This window comes from Macaca fascicularis, chromosome 17 (assembly GCF_037993035.2).
Source record: "Macaca fascicularis isolate 582-1 chromosome 17, T2T-MFA8v1.1".
Lineage (NCBI taxonomy): Eukaryota > Metazoa > Chordata > Mammalia > Primates > Cercopithecidae > Macaca > Macaca fascicularis.
In genome coordinates, this window is record NC_088391.1 from 2105512 (window position 1) to 2132191 (window position 26680).

Sequence of the window (26680 nt, forward strand, 5' to 3'; positions counted from 1 at the left end):
AGACGGAGTCTCACTCTTGCCGAGGCTGGAGTGCAGTGGCCGGATCTCAGCTCACTGCAAGCTCTGCCTCCCGAGTTCACGCCATTCTCCCGTCTCAGCCTCCCGAGTAGCTGGGACTACAGGCGCCGCCACCACGCCCGGCTAGTTTTTGTGTGTGTGGGTGTATTTTTAGTAGAGACGGAGTTTCATTGTGTTAACCAGGATGGTCTCGACCTCCTGACCTCGTGATCCGCCCGCCTCGGCCTCCCAAAGTGCTGGAATGACAGGCCCGAGCCACCGCGCCTGGCCGCTTAGTTCTTGAAATTGTGGGATGCGGGGCAGGGAGGCGGGCGGGCTGCAGGCGGGGTCCGGCTCTGGGGCCAGGCTGGGGCACGGTCGGGACCTAGTCGAGGGCCGGACTGGTCAGGGTTCCGGCGAGATCCCGCGTCCGAGTCCTGGTGGGCCGGCCTGGGGCAGGATCTGGCTCTGGCTGCGGGTCCAGGCCCGGGTCCGGGTTGGGCCTCCGATCCAGCCAGCCCGGGGCAGGTTTCCATCCCGCGCTTGCCGAAGTCCCGGGGGTGGAAGACGGGGAGGGCTCTACGTCGGGGAAGCGGCTCTGAAGACCGCGTGGGGGCGCTCGAGGGGGCCTGGGGCCGCCCTCCCCTCTGGGTCAAAGGTCATCGCAAGGGCAGGGGGAACTTCCTGTTCCCTGGCTCTCCGACCACTTACTTCCTGATAACCTGGCAGAGCTCTCCGGCGGGCGTCGGGGCTGGGGGGAGGCCTGGCAACTTTAGGCAGCTTCCCGAAGGTGTGCCAGGCTGGGGGCTGGGTGCGGCGGGTGGCAGCCTCTGCCACAGCGGGAGTGTAAGAGTGGACCTGCAGGCCGGGCATGAGGAGGTGGAGCGGCGCCCGCCTCGTGCCTGGGATCATCGGCCTGCTGGGGCAGGAGGGCAGCCGCGTGTCAGGTGACCAGCGCCATGTCTGGAAGGGTAAACTGAGGCTGGAGCCGAACCGGGAACGAAGACACAAGGCAAATGGCAGTGAGAATAGCTTTTATTAGGGCTTGCGGGCGAGGTTCCTGTGCCCAAAGGCGTGGGCCGGGGAAGTCGCGCTGAGGGAGGAGGGTAGGGGCTTCTTACATCCCCAGAGGCAGGGAAGCTGGTTGTGCAAACAGGGCCTGGGGGGTCTTGAAACTACTAGGGCAGGAGTTGAGTAAGGGTCACGAGGAACACCGAAACTGCTGTTTACCAACTTATAGAATGCAGGTGAGCTGCAGGTCATGGGGGAGTGTGGCTGCCCAGCTGGAACCTCTGATGTATGTAAGTCTGAGGGTGTGTTCAAAGAGGGAGGGAAGTCTCGAAACAAAGGGCCTGCTCGAACAAAGGGCCCGCTACTCCGAGTGGCGCCGCCATGTCGGGTCCGGGTCCCTGCCTAACAATGTCCAGCCAGGTGGTGGGCAGTGAGCCTCTGTACATCATGGCAGAACCAGCCAGGCCTGACAGTCCGAAGGGTTCCTCGGAGACGGAGACCGGAGCCTCCTGTGGCCCTGGCCCCCGGTCCAGCTCCCACCCGCTGCTTCCCAGGCCACAAGGAAGAGGAGGCTGGGCATGGCAAACAGGGCGGTGGGAAGCTGGTGCTCAGCTCCCTGCCCAAGGGCCTCTGCCTGGTGTGTGGGGACGTGGCCTCCGGCTACCACTACAGTGTGGCATCCTGTGAGAACTGCAAAGCCCTCTTCAAGAGGACCATCCAGGGGAGCATCGAGTACAGCTGTCCGGCATCCAACGAGTGTGAGATCACCAAGCGGAGACACAAGGCCTGCCAGGCCTGCCGCTTCATCAAGTGCCTGCGGGAGTGCGCCTGGACCGCGTCCGGGGTGAGTGGCAGAAGTACAAGCAGCGGCCAGAGGTGGATCTGCTGCCCTTTCCGGGCCCCTTCCCTGCTGGGCCCCTGGCAGTTGCTGGAGGCCCCAGGAAGACAGCCCCAGTCAATGTGCTGGTGTCTCATCTGCTGGTGGTTGAGCCTGAGAAGCTCTGTGCCATGCCTGACCCTGCTGGCCCTGATGGGCACCTCCCAGCCGTGGCTACCCTCTGTGACCTCTTTGACTGAGAGATCGTGGTCACCATCAGCTGGGCCAAGAGCATCCCAGGCTTCTCATTGCTGTCGCTGTCTGACCAGATGTCAGGACTGCAGAGCCTGTGGATGGAGTTGCTGGTGCCGGGTGTGGCCCAGCTCTCACTGCCACTGCAGGATGAGCTGGCCTTCGCTGAGGACTTAGTCCTGGATGAAGAGGGGGCACGGGCAGCTGGACTGGGGGAACGGGGGTCTGCCCTGCTGCAACTGGTGCGGAGGCTGCAGGCCCTGCGGCTGGAGGGAGAGGAGTATGTTCTACTGAAGGCACTGGCCCTTGCCAGTTCAAGCTGTGTGCACATCGAAGATGCCGAGGCTGTGGAGCAGTTGCTGGAAGCTCTGCACGAGGCCCTGCTGGAGTACGAAGCTGGCCGGGCTGGCACCGGAGAGGGTGCTGAGCCGTGCCGGGCAGGCAGGCTGCTGCTCACGCTACCGCTCCTCCGCCAGACAGTGGGCAAAGTGCTGGCCCATTTCTATGGGGTGAAGCTGGAGGTCAAGGTGCCCGTGCACAAGCTGTTCTTGGAGATGCTCGAGGCCATGATGGACTGAGCAAGAGGTGGGATTGGTGGGGGCTCTGGCAGGACCTGCCTAGCGTGGGGTCAACCCCAAGGATAGGGGCAGAGCTGGGGTCTGGGCAGTGCCACAACCTGCTGGGAGGGCCAGGGCAATGCCATCAGCCCCTGGGAGCAGATCCCACTCCCTCCCCTCGCCCCTCCTAGGGGCTGTCAGAAGCTGGGAACATGTGTCCAGGCTCTGGGCACGGTGCTGCCCCTTGCAAACCATAACGTGCCCCCAGAGCGTAGGGGGCCTTGCAGAAGCCATAGGGGGCTGCAGGAGATGTGTAGGAGGCAGAAGCCTATCTCAGGGAGGGAAGGGGATGGAGGCCACAGTCTCCCAGTGGGTGATGCTTTTGCTGCTGCTTAATCCTACCCTCTCTTCAGAGCAGAGTGGGACTTGGAGAGCAAAGGCCCATGCTCCCTTTGCTCCTCCTCTCATCATTTGCATTGGGCATTAGTGCCCCCCCCTTGAAGCAATAACTCCAAGCAGACTCCAGCCCCTGGACCCCTGGGGTGGCCAAGTCTTCCCCATCAGCTCCCACCCAGCCTCCTCAGGGGATAGGAGAGCACTGCCTCTATGCCCTGCAGAGCAATAACACTATATTTATTTTTGGGTTTGACCCAGGAGGCACAGGGACATGGGGCAAGCCAGGGCCCAGAGCCCTTGGCTGTACAGAGACTGTATTTTAATGTGTATTTGCTGCAAGGAGAAACCGCTTTTGGTTTTGAACATTTAATGAGAAAAATATAAATATACTATCGAGCTCAAAAAAAAAATTGTGGAATGCATGATTGACAATATATTTTTTATTTTTATTTTTTCAAGTAATACCAGTACTGTTTAACTATAGCCAGCACTGGCTAAAATTTTTATATTTTTCAGAGTTGAAGTTGGTGAAAACATTCGTGATTTAAACACCAGATCCTGAAAGGGGTTAAATCTACTTTGAAATGAATCTGCAATCAGTATTTCAAAGCTTTTCTGGTAATTTTAGTGATCTTATTTGATTAGACTTTTTCAGAAGTAGTAAATAAGGAATTTTAATAGGTTTTTATTAGTGCACAGATAAATAGAAGTACAGTGAGGTCTATAGCCATTTTACTAAAATAGCTTAAAAGTTTGTAAAAAAGGCCGGGCGCGGTGGCTCACACCTGTAATCCCAGCACTTTGGGAGGCTGAGACGGGCGGATCATGAGGTCAGGAGATCGAGACCATCCTGGCTAACACGGTGAAACTCCGTCTCCACTAAAAATACAAAAAACTAGCCGGGCGTGGTGGCGGCGCCTGTAGTCCCAGCTACTCGGGAGGCTGAGGCAGGAGAATGGCGGGAACCCGGAAGGCGGAGCTTGCAGTGAGCTGAGATCCGGCCACTGCACTCCAGCCTGGGTGACAGAGCGAGACTCCGTCTCAAAAAAAAAAAAAAAAAAAAAAAAAGTTTGTAAAAAAACGAATCTTTGTTATTACTTAATATGTTAGCTAAGAACCCATCAAGCTTATATTTGGTGGACTTAAAAATTATTTTAAATGCATTTATCTTTTTTGACACTACTCAGTGGAATGTGTAAGCTAGCTAATGCTTGTTTTCTGATTTGAAGCACTTTTAAATCTTATCCTGCTCCCTAAAAACAAAAGGTTTTGATCACAAGGGGAAATGTAAGATTGTTAACCCTGTTTCTCCGAAGGGTTAACTGCACATAAATGTGAAATGTGTTTTCCCACTGTCGCACAGAATGCAACATTTCATGGGCGAAACCTGACCAAAACTAGCAATATCGACAACGCTAACAGATTCTAGTCAAAATTCAAACTTCATAGTGGTAAAGAAGCAGGTTGTTCCCTTGTCGGGGCGCAAAAATTCTTAAGACTTCTGTTTGAAATTGCTCAATGACTAGGAGAAGATGGAGTAGTTTACCAAAATTATTTTTCCACCATATCAAAGTAAATAATTCATAGGGTCAGGCCTACAATGAATAGGTATGTTGGTTCACACAACTTTGAAAATAGAGTTAAAGGGAAGTGATGTACATTCTGGGGGCATTAGGGTAGGGAGATGAATCAAAAAATACCCCTAGTAATACTTTATATTTAATACTGCAAAAGCTTTACAAATGGAAACCACGCAATTACCTGTCTTAGTTCTTTTGTCATGAAAACAATCACTTGGTTGGTTGTATTGTAGCTATTACTTATACAGCAACACTTCTTCAATTAGCAGTCTAAACATTTTATAAACAGAAGTCTTGGACCAATTGATAATATTTCTGACTGTATTAATATTTTAGTGCTATAAAATACTATGTGAATCTCTTAAAAATCTGACATTTTACGGTCTGTATTAGACATACTGTTTTTATAATGTTTTACTTCTGCCTTAAGATTTAGGTTTTTAAAATGTATTTTTGCCCTGATTTAAGCGTTAATTTGATGCAAACTCTGCTTTTAAAATCATCATTTACTGGGTTCTAACAAATTAAAAATTAAACTTGAAAAATAAAAAGAATAGGCCGGGCGCGGTGGCTCAAGCTTGTAATCCCAGCACTTTGGGAGGCCGAGACGGGCGGATCACGAGGTCAGGAGATCGAGACCATCCTGGCTAACAGGGTGAAACCCCGTCTCTACTAAAAAATACAAAAAGCTAGCCGGGCGACGTGGCGGGCGCCTGTAGTCCCAGCTACTCGGGAGGCTGAGGCAGGAGAATGGCGTAAACCCGGGAGGCGGAGCTTGCAGTGAGCTGAGATCCGGCCACTGCACTCCAGCCCGGGGACAGAGCGAGACTCGTCTCAAAAAAAAAAAAAAAGAAAAATAAAAAGAATAACACTGTTTCTCAGGTGGAGAAACATTCCATCTTTCCAAGATGTTCGTCCTTAGTGTTCTGATGGTATAATAGTTGAATATTTTAATATTCTATTCTGTCATTGGCCTGGATCCTGCTTATGAATGTGGTGGTCGTTATAAGGAAAACTTGGGACTGTAACATCCCCCCAAACTGGGAAGGCATCGAGAGACCAAAGAATAATTTGGGCAAGTTCAGCTTGACGAATACCTGAGTTTACTAGGACTTACATACTGGACGTTCCTGAGCAGCTCTACAGTCACCCTGCCTCCCATCTCTAAGCTGCCTTTAAGCTAGTGTTCTGACTTTGCCTACTCTGTGTGCACGATGACAGTGTTTTCTTTTTTTTTTTTTTTTTTTTTTTTTTTTTTGAGACGGAGTCTCACTCTGTCACCCAGGCTGGAGTGCAGTGGCCGGATCTCAGCTCACTGTAAGCTCCGCCTCCCGGGTTCACGCCATTCTCCTGCCTCAGCCTCCCGAGTAGCTGGGACTACAGGCGCCCGCCGCCTCGCCCGGCTAAGTTTTTGTATTTTTAGTAGAGACGGGGTTTCACCGTGTTAGCCAGGATAGTCTCGATCTCCTGACCTCGTGATCCGCCCGTCTCGGCCTCCCAAAGTGCTGGGATTACAGGCTTGAGCCACCGCGCCCGGCCGACAGTGTTTTCTTTGATATGTTCTCAGGCGTGCCCCGGGATGTTTGGGTTCTCAGGGATCCCTGCTCCTCAGCTAGGCACTATGGCCTTGGCTCCCTGCCCAGCCTTCAGGATCCAGGCAACACACATGCACTCTGAAGTAACCTGGTGGGGCACACAGCACACTACAGTTGTCGATATTGCTAGTTTTAGTCAGGTTTCCCCCATGAAATGTTGCATTCTGTGAGACAGTGGGAGGTAAGTACTACCAATGACCGAATCCAGAGGTTCAGATTAGCTACTAATTTGGGTTAGAGCATTAATAATCAACTACCATTGCTATTACATAAAGATATACTGGTTCCTGCCCTTCAACAACTTACTGCCTGGAAGAGGAGATAGCATTTATAAAAAAACTTACTGAAGCGACTTAGTGATTGTTCAGGAGATGGGAAGAACATTCAAGGAATATGTTTAACAGACTTGTAGTGTTTTCTTTGGGTAAGAAATTTGCCATTTTAAGTCTAAAAGAGAAATAAGAGTGTCTTCTTGCTTGACATTAAATTTGGTTTACTAGTAAAATCAATGAAGAAACTCAATACGAATGGTTTCCAGCATATAAGTGATGAGCATTTCTAAAGAATAGAAGTTAGTTTTTAGGATCTTGGTAGAAATAATGTTGTAGATGGACTTGGGAGGCTGAGACAACAGGATGGCTTGTGACTAGGAGTTCAAGACCAGCCTGGACAACATAGTGAGGCCCTGTCTCTAAAAAATAGAAAAAAATTATCCAGGCATGGTAGTACATGCCTGTAATCCTAGCGACTTGGGAGGTTGAGGTGGCAGGATCACTAAAGCCCAGAATTGGAGGCTGCGGTGAGCCACCATTATGCCACAACACTCAATCCTAAGCAACAGAGTGAGATTCCATCTCGAAGCTGCAGGCAGGGGAAAGAGTGTTGGATATAAAAGATAAGTTCCTAGGCTGGCCTCCAAGGGCTCATTTAATCTTTCTACCAGTTACTTATAGAAACTTTTGTTTTTCCCCCTATTTAATATACTACTGGAGCTAAATCTCATTCATGTAGAACCTACTCATGTGGCTTACAGATCATAGGAACTAGTTATCTTGCATCTTAAATTCTTTTTTTGAGCAAATTGTACTATAAAATATACATCTATAGAGGAAAGAAGTTAATTTGGTGTTTGTTCATTTGAACTGAAAGTGAAACTAGAAGAACAACCCCCTTCTTGTATTGCGAAAACTGCATTCTCTTGTGTATGATAAAAAGGAAGTGCAGAATGCATAGGGACAATGACTCGCCTCTCCCCAGCTCAAATGGTTAAGCGTGCATCGGAAAGGAATTTGTTGGCTGGGCCTCGTGGCTCACGCCTGTAATCCCAGCACTTTGGGAGGCCGATGTGGGTGTATCACCTGAGGTCAGGAGTTCAAGACCAGCCTGGCCAACATGGTGAAACCCCATCTCTACTAAAAATGCAAAAATTGGCTGGGCGTGGTGACGGGCACCTGTAATCCCAGCTACTCGGGAGGCTGAGGCGGGAGAATCACTTGAACCCAGGAGGTGGAGGTTGCAGTGAGCCCATACACTCCAGTCTGGGCAACGAGCAAAACTCCGTCTCAAAAAAAAAAAAGAAAGAAATTTGTTATTGTCAGGGCAGCTGCTGTTGTCCAGCCAAATGAGACACTTGAAGATTCTTGAGATTCTTGAAGGAGCCAGCTTACTTTTTAAAATGAAAAAATCTTAACTCTAAAACTGAAGTGAGTTGGCAAGGAAGCATTGAAGTTTTATGTATTCTATCAAACAGTATCAAATGACTGTATTCTAGTGAGGAAAATAGCACCCAAATTTATATAATAATTTCCTCTAATGAAGGTACTGTTTGAATATGCTACACTTGCATGAGTCTAAAGAATGCTCCCAATTAAGTACAAGAATAGCAAAATATGGAAACATAAATTTAGCAGTTATTCGCTGTTGTTTTCCCACCACCTCAAGTAATGCTGGAAATATAGCAGGCATTCAGTAATTTTTTTTATTGACCGATTGAAGGAGTTATTCTGTTCCATGATTCCCATGTCTTGTTCCACACTAAGTTCTTACCACTGCTGCAGAGGATGTAGTCATAGGCCCTACTGGTTAACCTAGAGTCGACAGGCAGTATAGCTTAACAGAAAGAGTGCTGGTGTTGTGTAGAACTGGATTCAAATTCAGATTCCGCCACACTAACCGTTCCCCACCTATAAAGTGAGGGCTAGTACATACGTCTCAAGGATTAAATGAGGTAATCTGAGGAAGCGTTGGGCATAGTGCCTGGAATATAGTACATATTTAATAAATGCTTGCAACTGTTAGCAAGTGTAAAAGCAGAGTGATGATCCTAATGATGATGGAAAAGACATAGGTCAGTCAGTGACCCCTAAGTAGAAGATAACCGAGACAATGAAGTTATTCTACTGGTGTGATTGCTCTGTAAATGTGGCTGGTTAAGGCTGACAACTGATTGTTTCCCAGTATCAGTTGATCTAGGCCAAAATACTTAATATCTAGCAGTCAGTGTGTGGTTAGACACATTTCTGCACATAAAGGCTCAGAAACAGATTCAGAAAAAGCAAAATAGATAAAATAAGGCTCACAGAAGAGTAAATGAGCTATTTGTTGATACGCTTTAGTGGGCTTGGCAAGAGTGAATAAAGCGGTAAGCTGGAGGATAGATCATAGGCAATCTGTGCCTCTAACCCAGAAATTGTGTTCCTGGAATTTGTTTTAAGGAAATATTACAGATACGCATAAAAGTGTAACTATAAGGGTATTTGTCATTATAGTATTTAAAAGAGAAAATATATAAATGATCAAAATATTCAACAGTAGGGGATTGTGATACATATATATATAAAAAATGGGATCCTGACGCAAGCATTCAGTGAAAAAAGTAGATTACCAAACCATACGATCCTCATTTATTTTACTTTATTTTATTTATTTATTTATTTGGGACAGTGTCTCACTCTGGCCCAGGCTGGAGTGCAGCGGCGCAATCTCGGCTTACTGCAAGCTCCACCTCCTGGGTTCACACCATTCTCCTGCCTCAGCCTCCCGAGTAGCTGGGACTACAGGCCCCCACCACCATGCCCAGCTACTTTTTTTTGTATTTTTAGTAGAGATGGGGTTTCACCATGTTAGCCAGGATGGTCTCGATCTCCTGACCTAGTGATCTGCCCGCCTCAGCCTCCCAAAGTGCTGCGATTACAGGCCTGAGCCACCGCACCCGGCTGATCCTCATTTATTTTAAAAAGCGAGATCACACAGAAAAAAAATAAGAAAGATCAAAAATGTTGGTAAAAATAACTAAAGAATAAAAATATAGGGAAAAAGGTAGCCAAGGGATATCGTTATTCATTTTCTTTTTGCAACTTTATTAAGGTACAATTTGTGTGCAATAAACTGCACATATTTAAGGTATATAACTTGACTAGTTTTGACAAATATATACACCCATGAAACTGCCAGTTATAATTTTGAACATTTTCGTGATCCTCCAAAGTTCCCTTGTGTCCTTTTGCAATACACACACACACACACACACAGACAGTACGCAGGCAACCATTGATCTGCTGTTAAAATAGATTAGTTTGCATCCTTTAGAGTTGTACGTAACTGAAATCACACAGTATGTACTCCTTTGCATCTGGCTTCTTTTTTTTTTTTTTTTTTTTTTGAGACAGAGTCTGGCTCTGCCGCCCAGGCTGGAGTGCAGTGGCCGGATCTCAGCTCACTGCAAGCTCCGCCTCCCGGGTTCACGCCATTCTCCTGCCTCAGCCTCCCGAGTAGTTGGGACTACAGGCGCCCGCCACCGCGCCCGGCTAGTTTTTTGTATTTTTTTTAGCAGAGACGGGGTTTCACCGTGTTAGCCAGGATGGTCTCGATCTCCTGACCTCGTGATCCGCCCGTCTCGGCCTCCCAAAGTGCTGGGATTACAGGCTTGAGCCACCGCGCCCGGCCATGCATCTGGCTTCTTTGACTCAGCATAATGATTTGAGATTCATCTATGCTGTTACATGTACTAGTAACACATTTGTATTACTGAGTAGTATACAATTGTATGAATGTGTCACATTTTTGTACCTATTCACCTGTTAGTAGACATTTGGGTTGTTTCCCAAATTACATCCCACATTTGGCTATTACAAAGAAAGCTGCCATGCCGGGCACGGTGGCTCAAGCCTGTAATCCCAGCACTTTGGGAGGCCGAGACGGGCGGATCGCAAGGTCAGGAGATTGAGACCATCCTGGCTAACATGGTGAAACCCCGTCTCTACTAAAAAATACAAAAAAAATAGCTGGGCGAGGTGGCGGGCGCCTGTAGTCCCAGCTACTCGGGAGGCTGAGGCAGGAGAATGGCGTAAACCCGGGAGGCGGAGCTTGCAGTGAGCTGAGATCCGGCCACTGCACTCCAGCCTGGGCGACAGAGCGAGACTCCGTCTCAAAAAAAAAGAAAAAAAAAAAAAAAAAACAAAGCTGCCATTAACTTTTGTGTGCAAATCTTTGTGTGGACATGTATTATCTCTTGGGTGAATATCCAGGAATGAAATGGCTATGTCGAATAATAGATATATTTTTAACTTTATAAGAAGTCATCAAACTGTTGGTCCAAGGTGGTTGTACCATTTTACGTTCCCAGCAGCAGTAACTGGTGGGAATATGATTCATTCTCAAAAGATGATCTGAAGTTTCAAAAGTAAATAAGTTATTGAAACATGTAATATGATGGTGGTAATTAGACAACATGATAATACCTTACCTATAGGGTTGGTTGGGAGGATTACATGCACTAATGCATAAAAAGCATTTCAGCACAGAGGAAGTACTCAGTATTCATTAGCAGTTTTATGGTCATTCTGTAAATTTAACTTCTTTGGTTGTTAACAGTAGTACATTAGTGACTAATTTTGATAGACTAAAAATAAACAGGCTAGACTTTAAAAACCAGAGTTGTACAAAAAACATTCACGTTCATAAAAATACCCTGAAACAAAATACAAATTTATTTTTTTCTTTCCAGTAGAGGGGCAGTGATTACCTGGCATTGTTGTAAAACAGAAGTTAAGCTTGCCATTATTGTAGTTATAATTTTTAATATAATTTTTGCAGGTAACTCTCAGTAACTTTTTATTATATACTATTTAATTATGAGTGTCAAGGTCTGAAAAATACATGATCAATTCAGGATTGGTTATAACTTTTTAAAGAAAGATATTTACATTGATTTGTTCTTCCTTAAAATGTCTTTATACATATATATATTATACAGACACGTCACCTTCACTTTGGGATGTGGAATTTGCTAAGCAGTTAGCCACAGTAAATGAACAACCCCTTCAGAATGGGTTTGAAGAGCTGATCCAGTGGACAAAAGATGGGGAACAGTGGGAGTTCCCAATTAACAATGAAGCAGGTAAGTGTTAATTTCAGGGGTTATAAAATTTATTGATTGAAATTATTTCTGCCAGATATTCACTTTCAGAGTGTAGATACTTACATGAATTTCAAAACACTTTGTAGATATCTTCATGGTGTCCTAAAATAAATCTGACAAGGTTTTTTAAAAAAGATGTTAGAATTTCACTTAGTTTTAGATGCTTGGTAAGGAAAATGAAGAAGTAAAACTATATGGCAAAAATGCATCATGAATTTCCATGACATGAAAGGACTGAGAACTGCAAATGATTGCAATTTTCTAATTGCTCAACAGGATATTACTTGGTGAATCTTCTATATATTAAATAAGGGGTATGAGATTATACTTCAATTTTGGAGAACATTACAACTCTTAAAGTCTCACGCTGGTGTCCTTTAGTCATAAAACCATTGCATTAATGAGGTGCAGGGAACCTGTATGAGCCACTCAAAGCAAAAACATTAGTAGGCTTTTGAAATCTTTGCCTGCATAATATAGATGCTTTGAACTGGCAACAGAATATCATCTACTGGGTAGTTTTTGGAGATGTTACCCCTTCCTAAATCAAAAGGAAAACAGTATTACTATGCTGTATATTTTTTATGATACCCATGTTGTCATCAGTTAAACATTTTAATTGAATTTATAGGAGTATTTTGAATTAGAAAAGATTGATGTACTTTTAGGGTAAGATTAGCTAGAAGTTGGAAGAGGCTGAATAAGTCTTAGGAAAATGTCCATATTTTAACCTTCATAATGTTGTGGTATCATTGTAATATCTTAATTTTTGATCATCTTTAATTTGCTGGATTAATAAGTGGAACAGAAGCTTAAATATCAGAAATATTTAATCTTACATGTCAGTAATATAATTAATATAAAGTGTTTCTTTTTATAGGAAAACTTTAGAGAATTACAGATTCTTTTAGCAAATTCTTAATATTTCATGGATTCATATTTTTGTTTTTGTTTTTTGAGACGAATTCTCTCTCTGTCTCCCAGGCTGGAGTGCAGTGGCATGATCTCGGCTCACTGCAACCTCTGCCTCCCAGGTTCAAGCAATTCTCATCCCCCAGCCGAGTAGCTGGGATTACAGGCGTGCATCACCACACCCAGCTAATTTTTGTATTTTCAGTAGAGAAGGGGTTTCACAGTGTTGGCCAGGCTGGTCTCAAACTCCTGACCTCAGGTAATCCACCTGCCTTGGCCTCCCAAAGTGCTGGGATTACAGGTGTGAACCACCATACCTGGCCTGTATATTCATATTGTACCTGCAATAATATAGCATACTATGTTTCATGTATTACATAATGTATGTATTGCTTAAAGTATGGTTTCTGTATTCTGGAAGGTATCACGGTAAGGTAAAAAGACCAATACATTTTTAAGTTGTACCAATCCGAGTACCAGCTCTGTCCATTATTGGCCATTTGCCTTTGAGGAAATTATTTAAGCTCCTGGGCCTCAGTTTCCTCTTCTGCAAAATAATATCTGATATTAAGGAAAGATTTGGTCTACTCTTACAACATGTTTGGATTTCATTATTTGAAGAAACTTGGATGTTCCAAGTCCTCATGGTTAAAAACTTGATTTGAAAACCCAGTATTAGGCCAGGCATGGTGGCTCATGCCTGTAATCCTAGTTACTTGGGAGGCTGAGGCAGGAGAATCACTTGAACCCGGGAGGCAGAGATTGCGGCCAAGATTGCACCACTGGACTCCAGCCAGGGTGACAGAGTGAAACTCTGTCTCAAGAAAAAAATAAATAAAAAAAGGAAGAAAGAAAAAAATAACAGTATTGAGGTATAATGATATGACTTTATTCAGGAGAGTTAGTGAAGCATAGTGGTTAGAAGTTCAAGATCCTGAGTGAGTTACAGAATTGGTCTCTCCAAGCCTCACTTCCTTCATCTCTAAAATGATGGGAATAATAATAATAGGACTCATTATATGAGGTTGGTGTGAGGAGTAAGTGAGGTTAACAAGTAAAGCATCATCACCATCATCATCCCTGTTTCTACAGCAACAACATTGTGAGGGGGTTTGCTTCTGTAACTATTTTCTGTTGTATACTGTAACATTTTATTTTTCGTTTTTTTTTTTGTTTGTTTTTTGAGACGGAGTCTCGCTCTGTCGCCCAGGCTGGAGTGCAGTGGCGCGATCTCAGCTCACTGCAAGCTCCGCCTCCTGGGTTTACGTCATTCTCCTGCCTCAGCCTCCTGAGTAGCTGGGACTACGGGCGCCCGCCACCGCGCCCGGCTAATTTTTTGTATTTTTAGTAGAGACGGGGTTTCACCGTGGTCTCGATCTCCTGACCTTGTGATAAAGTCCCAGCTACTTGGGAGGCTGAGGCAGGAGAATGGCATGAACCCGGGTGGCGGAGCTTGCTGAGATCCGGCCACTGCACTCCAGCCTGGGCGACAGAGCAAGACTCTGTCTCAAAAAAAAAAAAAAAAGAATGTATTATCTGGGAACCACCAAATAGGGTGCTAGGAAAGCACCAACTCTTGGTATATTGTCATCAGCAGTGAAACACTTAAGTGCATCAAAATTGTAAGTGATCAAACGTCAATGGAATTTATCTTAAATTTGACCTGGTTTCTGAGAAAATTTAATTTCTAAGACAGGAGAGAAACGTCTTTTTTTGGTCAGGTTGAGGAGGTAAATGTGACAATTATCCACATGACACTGTGCATATTATCGATATTTCAGTGTTGGAAAAGGAGGTAGTGGGTAACTCATTTCCAGCTCCTTAAGGCAGTTGTTATCTGAAGTGAAAACAGGAAAGGACTGTGGAAACTCTCACTTTTTTTTTTTTTTTTTTTTTTGAGACGGAGTCTCACTCTGTCCCCCAGGCTAGAGTGCAGTGGCCGGATCTCAGCTCACTGCATTCTCCGCCTCTTGGGTTCAAGCGATTCTCCTGCCTATACCTCCTCAGTAGCTGGGATTACAGGTGTCCATTACCACGCCCAGCTAATTTTTTGTATTTTTTTTTTTTTTTAAAGTAGAGAAGGGGTTTCACCACATAGTCTAGGCTGTTCTCGAACTCCTGACCTCAGGTAATCCACCTCCTCAGCCTCCCAAAGTGCTGAGATTACAGGCGTGAGCCACCGCACCTGGCCAAGAAAGGTACTTTGGACAGTGCCAAAGTCGAGGATTTGGCTTGTGATTTACTGCAGTTGCGACACCGCAGTTTCCACAGTGTGGCCTTAGAACAGTCTTATCCAGTCCTGAAACCCCAGTGCCTTAGAAACATCAGGACAGGTCAGAAGGACAGTAAGTCCTCAAGGCGTCAGCCTCTGCTCCTCCCCACGGATTGAGGGGTAAGTATTCCAGGCTCTCTGCAGGACCATATCCAGGATGTGGACACGAAGTCCTGCTAGGGCCTGCTTCCAAAAGAGTTGATCCCAGCCATGAAACTGCCCTGATACTTTCATCCTGTATCAGCCTTGTGAGTAGCCAGTAGCTGGGACCACAGGTGTGCACCACCACACCTGCCTAATTTTTTTTGTTGAGACGGGTTTCGTCATGTTGCCCAGGCTGGTCTGGAACTCCTGAGCTCAACCAATGTGCCCGCCTCGGTCTCCCAAAGTGCCGGGATTACAGGCGTGAGCCACCATGCTCAGCCCAATTTGTGATCTTTTATGCATTGTTTCTCTCATGTAGCATGTTTTCAAGGTTTATCCAACTTGCAGTGTATTAATGCTGAATAATACTCCATTGTTTAGGTTCACTGTATTTTTATTTTTAAAATTTTACTTTTAATTGGCACACAACAAATATTTGTACATATTTATGGGGTACAGATAGTATGTTGTTACATGCATAGAACGTGTAATGACCAATCGGGGTATTAAAGGTATCTGCCACTTTGAGTATTTGTTATTTCTATATGTTGGGAACATTTCAAGTCCTCTCGTAGAGCTATTTTGAAATACACAATACATTGTTGTTAACTGTAGTCACCCTACTCTGCTATAGAACATTAGAACTTATTCCTTCTGTCTAACTGTATTAACCAACCACTCTTCCCTGCCAACTCACGCACACTTCCCAGCCTCTGGTATCTGGTATTTTTGTAGAGATGGGGTTTTGCCATTTTGGCCCCACTGGTCTTGAACTCCTGACCTCAGGTGATCCGCCTACTTCAGCCTCCCAAAGTGCTGGGATTACAAGCATGAGCCACCGTGCATGGCCTTTTTTTAAATGTTTATTCCACATTGTGTCAGTCCTCACATGTCTCCTGGGATCCATCTGACATGTAATCTGTTGGTTTCCCAGCAGTGATAATTTCATGTAAAATCCTAAATCTGACCTGAAATAGTTTGTTTTCTTGTTGATTATCTTTACATCAATATTAACCATTTTGATATACTGAGATATAATTCAGTTGGGTTATGACTGAGCCAATAGTTCCGTTTTTATATACAAATAGACATGCCTAAATCCAGTTTATTTTTTGTGTGCACATTTTATTTAATTAATTTTTAACTTTTGTTTTAGGTTCAGGGGTACATGTGCAGGTTTGTTATGTGTGTAAATTTTGTGTCATGGGGGTTTGATGCACAGATTATTTTGTCACTCAGGTAATAAGCATAGTACCCGATAGGTAGCTTTTTGAGACTCACCCTCCTCCCAGCCTCCAGCCCTCAAGTAGGCCCCAATGTCTGTTGTTCCCATATTTGTGCCCATGTGTACTCAATGTTTAACTCCCACTTATAAGTGAGAACATGAAGTATTTGGTTTCCTGTTCCTGTGTTAATTTGCTTAGAATAATTTTTAAGCTGGAGCTGGATGGCCTCCAGCTCCATCTGTATTGCTGCAAAGGACATGATCTTATTTTTATTTTATGGCTGCATAATATTCCATGGTATATGTGTGCCACATTTTTTTTTATTAAGTTCACCATTGATGGGCACCTAGGTCAGTTCTGTGTCTTTGCTATTGTGAATAGTGCTGCGATGAACATATGTGTGCGTGTGTCTTCACGGTAGAATGATATTTACATTCCTGTGGGTACATACTCAGTAATAGGATTGCTGGTGCTGCGATGAACATATGTGTGCGTGTGTCTTCACGGTAGAATGATATTTACGTTCCTGTGGGTACATACTCAGTAATAGGATTGCTGGTGCTGTGATGAACATATGTGTGCGTGTGTCTTCACAGTAGAGTGATGTTTACCTTCCTGTGGGTACATACTCAGTAATAGGATTGCTGGTGCTGCGATGAACATATGTGTGCATGTGTCTTCACGGTAGAATGATATTTACATTCCTGTGGGTACATACTCAGTAATAGGATTGCTGGGTTTCAGGGTAATTCTCAAGTTCTTTGAGAAATCACCAAACTGCTTTCCATAATGGCTGAGCTAATCTACATACCCACCAGTAGTGTATAACCATTCCCTTTCCTCTGCAACTTTGCCAGCATCTATTTTTCGGCGTTTTAATAATAGCCATTCTGACTAGTATGAGATGGTATCTCATTGTAGTTCTCAATTGCATTTCTCTAGGATTAGTGATGTTGAGCATTTTTTCATGTTTGTTAGCTGTGTGTATGTCTTTTGAGAAGTGTCCGTTCATGTCCTTTGGCCCCCCTCCCCACCCCATTTTTTCTCAGTGGGGTTGTTTTTTGCTTGTAAATTTAAGTTCCTTATAGATTCTAGATATCAGACCCTTGTTAGATGCATAATTTGTAAATATTTTTTCTCATTCTGTAGGCTGTCTGTTTAGTCTGTTGATAGTTTCTTTTGCTGTGCAGAAGCTCTTTAATTAGATTCCACTCGTCTGTTTTTGTTTTTGTTGCAATTGCTTTTGGCATCTTCATCATGAAATCTTCACAAGGGCCTATGTCAGGATGGTATTTCCTAGGTTATCTTCCAGGGATTTTAGAGTTTTAGGTTTTACATTTAAGTCTTTTATCCATCATGGGTTGATTTTTGTTTGTGGTAAAAGGAAGGGGTCCAGTTTCAATCTTCTGCATATGGCTAGTCAGTTATCCCAGTGCCATTGGTTGAGTAGGAAGTCCTTTCTCCATTGCTTGTTTTTATTGGCTTTGTCGAAGATCAGATGGTTGTAGCTGTGCAGCTTCATTTCTGGGTTCTCTAACCTGTTCCATTGGCCTGTGTGTCTGTTTTTTCACCAGTGCCATGATGTTGTGCTCGCTGTAGCCTTGTAGATGGTTTGAAGATGGGTAGTGTGGCATCTCCAGCTTCATTCTTTTCATGGTAGGATTGCTTTGGCTATCCTCCACATAGCTAGTCAATCACAAGTTGTGCTAATTTTTTCTGCTGTTTCTCCAATCTGTCTCTCCTCTTGATTCTTACTACCACCCTGGTTTTTCAGGCCCTCGGCATCTCTCACCTAAGCTGTGTCATAGCCTCCTAACGGATCCCTGACGCTTCAGTGTTGCCCTCTGTCCTCACCCTTGAAAGACAGGCTACCTAAAACAGAATTATCGTGAGACTTCCCTTCTTAAAATCCCTTTTTGACTCTCTATTGCCTATTAAATAATGTCTGTACTTCTTAATCTACTGTACAGGCATCTCCTGTTACTGTCTGCTCTACATCTGTTACTGCAGTAATAGGTAAATGTTTATAATTTCCCCTGAAGTCCCTCTGCTGTTCAATACTTCCAAGTATTTGTTCATTGTGATCTTTTTCTCTGAAACTCCCTCACCACTTTTTCCCCTGGTTTATTATTTATTGTCCTTCACGCCCAAGCTCAAGCATCATCTTTTTCAGAAAATCTACTTTGAAGTTCCAGAGTGGACCAGTGGCCCCTTTTAATGCTCCCCATCGTGTTGATCTCTATCTTTTCACTTTAAACATACTTTTAAACCTGCTTCCTGAGTATGAAGTTTGTTACAATTTTAAGATTTGTATTTTTCGGTGTCTTTTTCTTCTCTTTATGGTTTTCTGTTGGCTCCTGCTTATGGCAGTTTGACTCTTCAACTCTTTGTTAAATTTTAGAAATAGCCCGTGTTTGTCTAAACTTTAACTTTGGGTGTCCTGAGAGACCAGAATTGAGAATTGAGATGAGTTGCCTGGTTTCTGCGTGGTTCTGGAAGGAGTGCCAATCGGGAACCATTCTAGTTTGATTTATTGGTTTGCGGTTTCTTGGACTATGAGTATGGTATAAATTCAAATTCCAGCATAAGAGTAAAGCTGGTTAGAAAACATTAGGGAAGACTCTAAATTATTAATGTTTTAAAATCCACTGCCTGCAGACTGATTTGCTTGTTGGTTCACTTGTCATATCCTTCCAACTTTGTCTTTTCTACTAAATATGTAGCCCTTTTTGGTGTCTGGATTTTTTTTTTTTTTTTTTTTTTTTTTTGGTTGAGACGGAGTCTCACTTTGCCGCCCAGACTGGAGTGCAGTGGCCAGATCTCAGCTCACTGTAAGCTCCGCCTCCCGGGTTCACGCCATTCTCCTGCCTCAGCCTCCCAAGTAGCTGGGACTACAGACGCCCGCCACCTCGCCCGGCTAGGTTTTTGTATTTTTTAGTAGAGACGGGGTTTCACCATGTTAGCCAGGATGGTCTCGATCTCCTGACCTTGTGATCCGCCCGTCTCGGCCTCCCAAAGTGCTGGGATTACAGGCTTGAGCCACCGCGCCCGGCGGTGCCTGGATTTATATGGAGGTCTCAGACTCAGTTCCCGACTTTGTCAGGTTCAAATCCTATTAGTCAGTTAACCAGAAAGATTCTAGATCCGCAGCATTGCTGAGCAGATTCCCAGGAATGTGTCAGAGCATTTCAAAATCCCCTCTTGACATCTCATTCCTAGCTTTTTAAAAAAGTATTTTGATTTTCCTATTGATTACCCCAATTCCTATTTACTACCTCAGGCAGCCACAATGTTAACTAACAAAGCTCTAGGTTTTTGGTTTTGGCACACTTCCAGGGCATCTCTGGCTTCTGTGTTGACTGATGACTTTAGTTTCACCTCTAGATTGTGTGTGCATGTGTGTAATCATTTTGTACTTCCTTCACATTTTGTGAGTTCAGAAATATATTTAAAAGTGTATTTGGGGTCAGGCATGGTAGCTCATGCCTGTAATCCCTTTGGGAGGCTGAGGTTGGAGGATAACCTGAGGTCAGAAGTTTGAGACCAGCCTGACCAATGTGGCGAAACCCCGTCTCTACTAAAAATACAAAAGGTAGCCAGGCATGGTGGCATGTACCTGTAATTCCAGCTACTAGGGAGGCTGAGGCAGGAGAATCACTTGAACTTGGGAGGCAGAGGTTGCAGTGAGCCAAGATCACACCACTGCATTCCAGCCTGGGCAACAGAGCAAGACTCTGTTTCAAAAAAAATAAAAAATAAAAACAAAACTGTATTTGGAAGTGATGTCAGTAAAAACAGCAAGCTAGGAACCTTAAAAAATTCCTTTATTCATAAAAACAGCTGGGAAAAATAAAAGCAACTTTTTCAGAACTCTGGAAAATATCCAAAGGCTTTCCGCAATCTTGGGAGCATTTATTCAAGAACATAGGCTGAATTTTGGTGGGAATAGTGAGATTTGTAGTGTTCTTACTTTACGCTCATCATATCCTCCCGGCTCCATGGTAGCCTTGAAAACCAACATCCTACAATCTTGTGAAAAACCAGCTCCTGGGAGCCATAGAAAGGAACAAAAGGGGGTTGGGACTCATTCAAAGCCTTATTCCCAGAGAAACGTCATTATGTGACCTGACTAGGAGGTCCCAGGAAGACCCCACGCACAAGACCATCTTTATTTGGCTTGACTTAGAGCTCCCCCAGCCTTTGTTCATGTCTGTTGAAGACAATCAGAGGCGATTGCTGAACGTAATGGCTACCTGGGGTATAGATAAGTTGAGATACACAATATGCTAACAAAAATGTAAACAAAGGCCAGGCACGGTGGCTCGTGCCTGTAATCCCAGCACTTCGGGAGGCCGAGGCGGGTGGATCATGAGGTCAGGAGATCGAGACCATCCTGGCTAACACAGTGAAACCACGTCTCTACTAAAAAAATTACAAAAAATTAGCTGGACATGGTGGCAGGCACCTGTAGTCCCAGCTACTTGGGAGGCTGAAGCAGGAGAATGGCATACACCTGGGAGGCAGAGCTTGTAGTGAGCTGAGATCACACCACTCCAGCCTGGGTAAGAGTGAGACTCCATCTCAAAAAAAAAAAAAAAAAAAAGGTAAACAAAACAAAAGAAAACAAAGAAAAAGACAGATGCTGAGAGTACAAACCTGCTTGCTGTCAGAAGACATTTCTGTTCATGTCTTCCACCTACAAATTTAATGTCTTTTCCGTCTCAACTAAGTACTTGTCATGCACTGTAGCTGTAACTTTTGCAGCTTTTGACAGCAAAACGGGCACAAGTTTCTTTGTTCTTCTTCACAATTTTACGAGTAGAGGATTTGTCCTTACTGTAAATCTTAGCAACCTCAGACTATAATATTTTTCTTATGATGTCAGAGACGTTCACGTTTTCACTTAAAGGAAGCACGCCATGGCTTCTCTCTGGCATACCCAAATCGCCAGGATAGTTACCGCTGCATATTGGGGCAATTATGAAGTGAAATAGGGTTACTTGTGTACCACCCCTGTGATGCCATGACAGTTGGTGTGATCATCAAGATGGCTACTAAGGGTCTAATGAGACATTAATCAAGAATTCTATATGTAGCAAAAATATCCTTCAACATTGAAGGAGAAACATAAGGCATTAAATATCTTAGGACATTTAAGACATTCCTTGGTAAACAAAACTAAAAAAAATTTGTTGCTTGAAGACATCTCTATATGAAATACTAATGGAAGTCATTTAGGCTGAAATGAAAGAATACTAGGTAGTAACTCAAATCCACATGAGGAAATAAAGAGCTGAGAAAGAACTATATGAGTAAATATAAAAGTCAGTATAAGCGTAAAGCACTTCTCATAAATGGGTTGATGAACATAGAGTATATGAAGATATGGTTTATATGACATTAATAGCACGATGGAAGAGAGAGGGAATGGAGCTACATAGGAAAAAGTTTATGTATACTGTCGTAATTAAGTTGGTATTAATATGCACTACATAGTTATAAATCAACATGCTAATTGCAATATCCAGGGCAACCACTAAGAAAACAACTCAAAAATGTAGTAAAAGAAATGACAAGGAAATAAAAATTGTATACTATAAAACTATTTAGCATAAATCTTACTTTATCAATGATTGTATTAAGTGGAAATTTCTCTCCACTTAAAAGGAAGAAATTTGCAGAATGAATTAAAGGACATGATCCTACTATATGCTGTCTTTAAGAGACATATTTTAGACCAAGACTCAAATAGATTAAAAGTAAAAGTATAGAAAAAGATAAAACAAGCAAACAGTAACCAAAAAACTAACTAGCTAACTAACTAACTAAATAAATAAAGAGATGGAAGCATGATTTAAAAAATCAGAAAAAAAAAGACTTAAAGGCAAAAATTTTTTATTAACAACAAAGGACATTTTATAATAATAAGAGGATCGATCCATCAAAAACATATAACAGAGCCCCAAAGTACGTGAAGAAAAAATTGACAGAATTGAAGGGAGAAACAATTCAGCAATAATAGTTGAGGACTTCAATTCCCCATTTTCGTTAATAGCTAGACAATTGGGCAGAAAATCAATAAGAAAATATAAGATGTGAGTAATACTATAAACCAACTAGATTTAACAGATATCTGTAGCGTTCTCCAACCAACAACAACAGAGTATACAGTCTTTATAAGTGCACATGGAACATTCTCCAGGAAAGACCATATGCTAGGCAATAAAACAACTCTCAATAAATTTTAAAAGATTTGAATCATATGAAGCATGTTCTCAACTGCAATAAAATGAAATTAGAATAGTAAGAGAAGGAAATTTGGGAAGTTCACAAATACATGGAAATGAAACAACGTACTCTTAAATAATCAATTGGTCATAGAAGAAATCCAAGAGAAACCAGAACATATTTTGAGATGAATGAAAACAAAAATTCCACATCTCAAAACTTATGGAATGCAGCTAATGCCGTGCTTAAAGGGAAATTTGTAGGTGTAAATTCTTACATCAGAAAGGAAGAAAGATCTCAATCAATAATTCAACTTTCCACCTAAAGAAACTAGAAAAAGAAGATCAAACTGAAACCAAAGCAAGTAAAGCAAGGATATAATAAATGTTAGAGTGAAAATAAAAAAAATAGCAAGCAGAAAAACAATAGAGAAAATAAACGAAACCAAAGTTATTTGAAAAGATCAACAAAATTGATAGCTTAGCTAGCCTGATCAAGAAAAAAAAGAACTCAAAAATGGGATAAATAACTTAGGTTAGGTAAATAATTAACAACGACAAAAAACCTAAACCCTTAGATAATCTAGTAAAGATTATGAAAAACCAACAGCTAACATTAAAGTTAGTGGTGAAAGTCTTAAATCTTTTCTCCTAAAATGAGGAACAAGACAAGGATACCTGCTTGCTTTTTCTATTCAGCATTGTACTAGAGATTCTAGCCAGGATAATTAGACAAAAAACAGAACAAAACCAACCACAAAAAAGAAAACGCATCTAGATTGGAATGGAAAAAGTCAAACCCTATTTTTTGCAGATAAATAATGTTGTATATAGAAAATCTAAAGAACCTACAACAACAACAGCAAACCTGCTGGAGCAACAATTGAGTTCACAAAAGATACAAGATCAATGTGCAAAAAATCAGTTATATTTAGAAACACTAGCAATGAGTCGGCTCAAAATGAAATTAAGAAAGTAATTTTATTTACAATAGCATTAAAAACAAGACTAAAACAAAAATGTAAGACTACACAACATTATTGAAAGTGATTAAGACCTAAATATATGGATACACATTCTGTATTTATGGAATGGAAGACATTACTATTAAGATGACAGTACTCCACAAATTGATCTACATATTCAAGTCAGTTCCTATCAAAATCCTAGCTTCTCTTTTTGCAGAAATTGACTTGCTGATCTAAGATTCATTTGAAAATGCAAGGGACTCTGAATAACCAACACAATCTTTTTTTTTTTTTTTTTTGAGTCTTGCTTTGTCGCCCAGGCTGAAGTGCAGTGGCCCAATCTCAGCTCACTGCAAGCTCTGCCTCCCGGGTTTACGCCATTCTCCTGCCTCAGCCTCCCAAGTAGCTGGGACCACAGGCACCCGCCACCTCGCCCGGCTATTTTTTTGTATTTTTTTTTTAGTAGAGACGGGGTTTCACCGGGTTAGCCAGGACAGTCTCGATCTCCTGACCTCGTGATCCGCCCGCCTCGGCCTCCCAAAGTGCTAGGATTACAGGCTTGAGCCACCGTACCCGGCCCCTATTTTTTCTTATACTCAAAATTTTAATTGACACATAATAAATTGTACATATTTATGAGGTACAATGTGATGTTTCAGTACCTTTTACCTTGTGTAATGATCGAATCAGGGTAATTAGCATATCCATTGCCTTAAATATTTACTGTTTCTTTGAAGTAAGAACATTCAAAATCCTCTCTTCTAGCTAGAATATGAGTGTGTTTTAAATGCACAACTCTTTGTTTTCTCACAATCCTATAAAATGAAAGCTTGAGTCAATGAAGTATCCCCCCAAGTCCTATCAACCTTGTCTATTTTAGTGAAATTTAATATTGTCTAGAAAACACTAGACAAACATAGTTATTCAGAGAGAATAACTGAGCCCTCTGATTATTCTCTCTAATCCGCAAAGGAAGCTGAACACTTGATGTAAACTTCATCAGAGTAAATGAGAAAAATCCCCTCCATCCAATACAAAAGAAAAAATAACTGGAGAGAGAGTCTCTGCTCTGAGGTTATTATCCTGTGGTCTTTGCTTTTGGTACATTCCACCCCACCCCATGCCCTTCTCCTTGTCTTTAATGAGTATCTGTATATATGGCAGAACAGCATGTTTTTAAGTCTCTGCAGTCTTGGGCCAAGCTCGTTCTATGCCCCACTCTACAAGAATCGCAAGAGCACCAGGATTCTGTTTGGGGTTGCCATGGACACAGAGTTCTTATTACAGAACTGACTTATTCTCAATACGAGGTAAAGACTTAGAGGTGAGGGTCTCTGAGCAAGGGAGTCCCACCCCATCCTCTGCCCTCTCTGTTGGCTCATGTTGTCCTCTCATCCTCATCAGGAGAATTAAAATCATGTAAAGTTTTGGTGGGGGAACTAGATGGTGATCTCTGGGACCCATAGACAGGAAAGTTTGCTTACACCCAGCTGGGGGGAACACTAATTGTCATTCCTTTCCCCTCCCGGGGACCTTACAGAGTCCCCTTATCCTCAGGGTACTGGGGGACAACCAGTGGGTATAGGGCCAAATAGCAATAACCTTGTTACTTGCCAGGAATTGGGTAAAGATTTGATTTAATGAGCTTGATTTTGGGAACTAAAAAATGAAAAAAGGAAAAGCCATCATTCTGAAAGGCAACAGGAGAGAAAACTGCTAACAGGATCTTGATTGAATTTCTCCCTCTTAGAGAATGTTGTACCGAAGACACAAGACCTGAGACTTGTGTTATTCTAGCAGCTGAACTGACCCCAGCGTCCTCTGAGCGGCCGTGGCGCCGGAAGCACTCTGGCCTACAGGTAAGCAGGTCCGGGGCTTACAGGGAGAGGCTCCCAGAAACCCAGCTCTGCCTTGGGTTGTCCTGGTCCACGTCCAAAGATCTGCCTGGGCCACGTCTCTGGAGCACAAGGTGGTAGACTGAGAGCTTTGATATTTCTACTCCTACTGCAGATGAGCTGGTATAACCCCGAAGCTATGGAATTTGCTGCTGTCTGTGACCCAGCAAATGGAAATAGAAATAGAAAAATAATTAGATAGAAAAACAATAGAAATAGAAAACATTTAAAAAATAAAACAAACCTCATTCTATGCCTGGTAATGTCCTTAAAAATACGACATTTTAGGCAGTGTAATAATATGCATATACTGGTCACTTTAATCTTTCCTACAGGAGGGGCTGGTTGCCCTAACGGTGAATGCTCTGTTCAAGGAACAGAGCTGGTGTTCAGCTCGGGAAGCCACTCCACAGAGATGGCCACCAAAAGGGCTTCAGCGGTCCCATCTCAATTAACACCTGAAACTTTGCTAGTGAGACCTCAGCACACTCTTAGAGAATTCTGGTTTTTATCAGCAGCAAAAAAATGTGTGCGATCAGTTTCTTAAACTTATTTAAACATTTGAAAAGTTAGAAAATTGTGGCAAAGAGCATTAATTCTTGAGTCTGGGGAGTGTATTACTTTGATGAGAATGTTTGTGTATTTGAAGCTAAAGTATGTATCAGTTTATATTGCCACATACTGACTTTTATGGCATAATATATGGTATAGAGAGCAGGTTGTCTAAAAACCAATATTTGCAATATGCTGAACATTCAGCGTGGTTTTATGAAGCCGACAGAGTGGAGTGTATTTTGCATGTGTCGTAACTTGCAGATGAGGAAATAAAGTTGTAGAGAAATTAAATTAGCCAAGCCAGGGGTTTCGGTGCTAGGAAGTCTTGATTTTGTAAAATATAGCCGTATAACTTAAAAAAAATGAATCCAGACAAATAGAAAACAAAATCGTTCTAAACATATAATCTACTTTAAGTTCACAAAATGGGGCCGGGCGCGGTGGCTCAAGCCTGTAATCCCAGCACTTTGGGAGGCCGAGACGGGCGGATCACGAGGTTAGGAGATCGAGACCATCCTGGCTAACACGGTGAAACCCCGTCTCTACTAAAAATACAAGAAAATTAGCCGGGCGAAGTGGCGGGCGCCTGTAGTCCCAGCTACTCGGGAGGCTGAGGCAGGAGAATGGCGTGAACCCGGGAGGCGGAGCTTGCAGTGAGCCAAGATCGCGCCACTGCACTCCAGCCTGGGGCACAGAACAAGACTCCGTTTCAAAAAAAAAAAAAAAAAAAAAAGTTCACAAAATGTCTTAAACATAATTTAGGCTGTGCTTGACTTAACCTACTTGTTTATTTCCTACCAAGGATGAGCAGGAACTAGCCATTGATATCGAAACATTCATTATTCTTACATTTTTTT

At 43.0% G+C, this 26680-nt stretch overlaps 1 protein-coding gene and 1 pseudogene across 1 annotated transcript in view; both read left to right on the plus strand.

Moving 5' to 3' along the window:
• TPTE2 (transmembrane phosphoinositide 3-phosphatase and tensin homolog 2) overlaps positions 1-26680 on the plus strand; it is a 151019-nt gene that overhangs the window by 35724 nt on the left and 88615 nt on the right. Inside the window, 4 exon segments of the mRNA XM_065532949.2 lie at positions 3547-3648; positions 11460-11603; positions 24555-24683; positions 25124-25232. The gene's annotated coding sequence lies outside the window, so the exon portion shown is untranslated.
• On the plus strand, positions 725-26385 carry LOC107127907 (steroid hormone receptor ERR1 pseudogene; annotated as a pseudogene).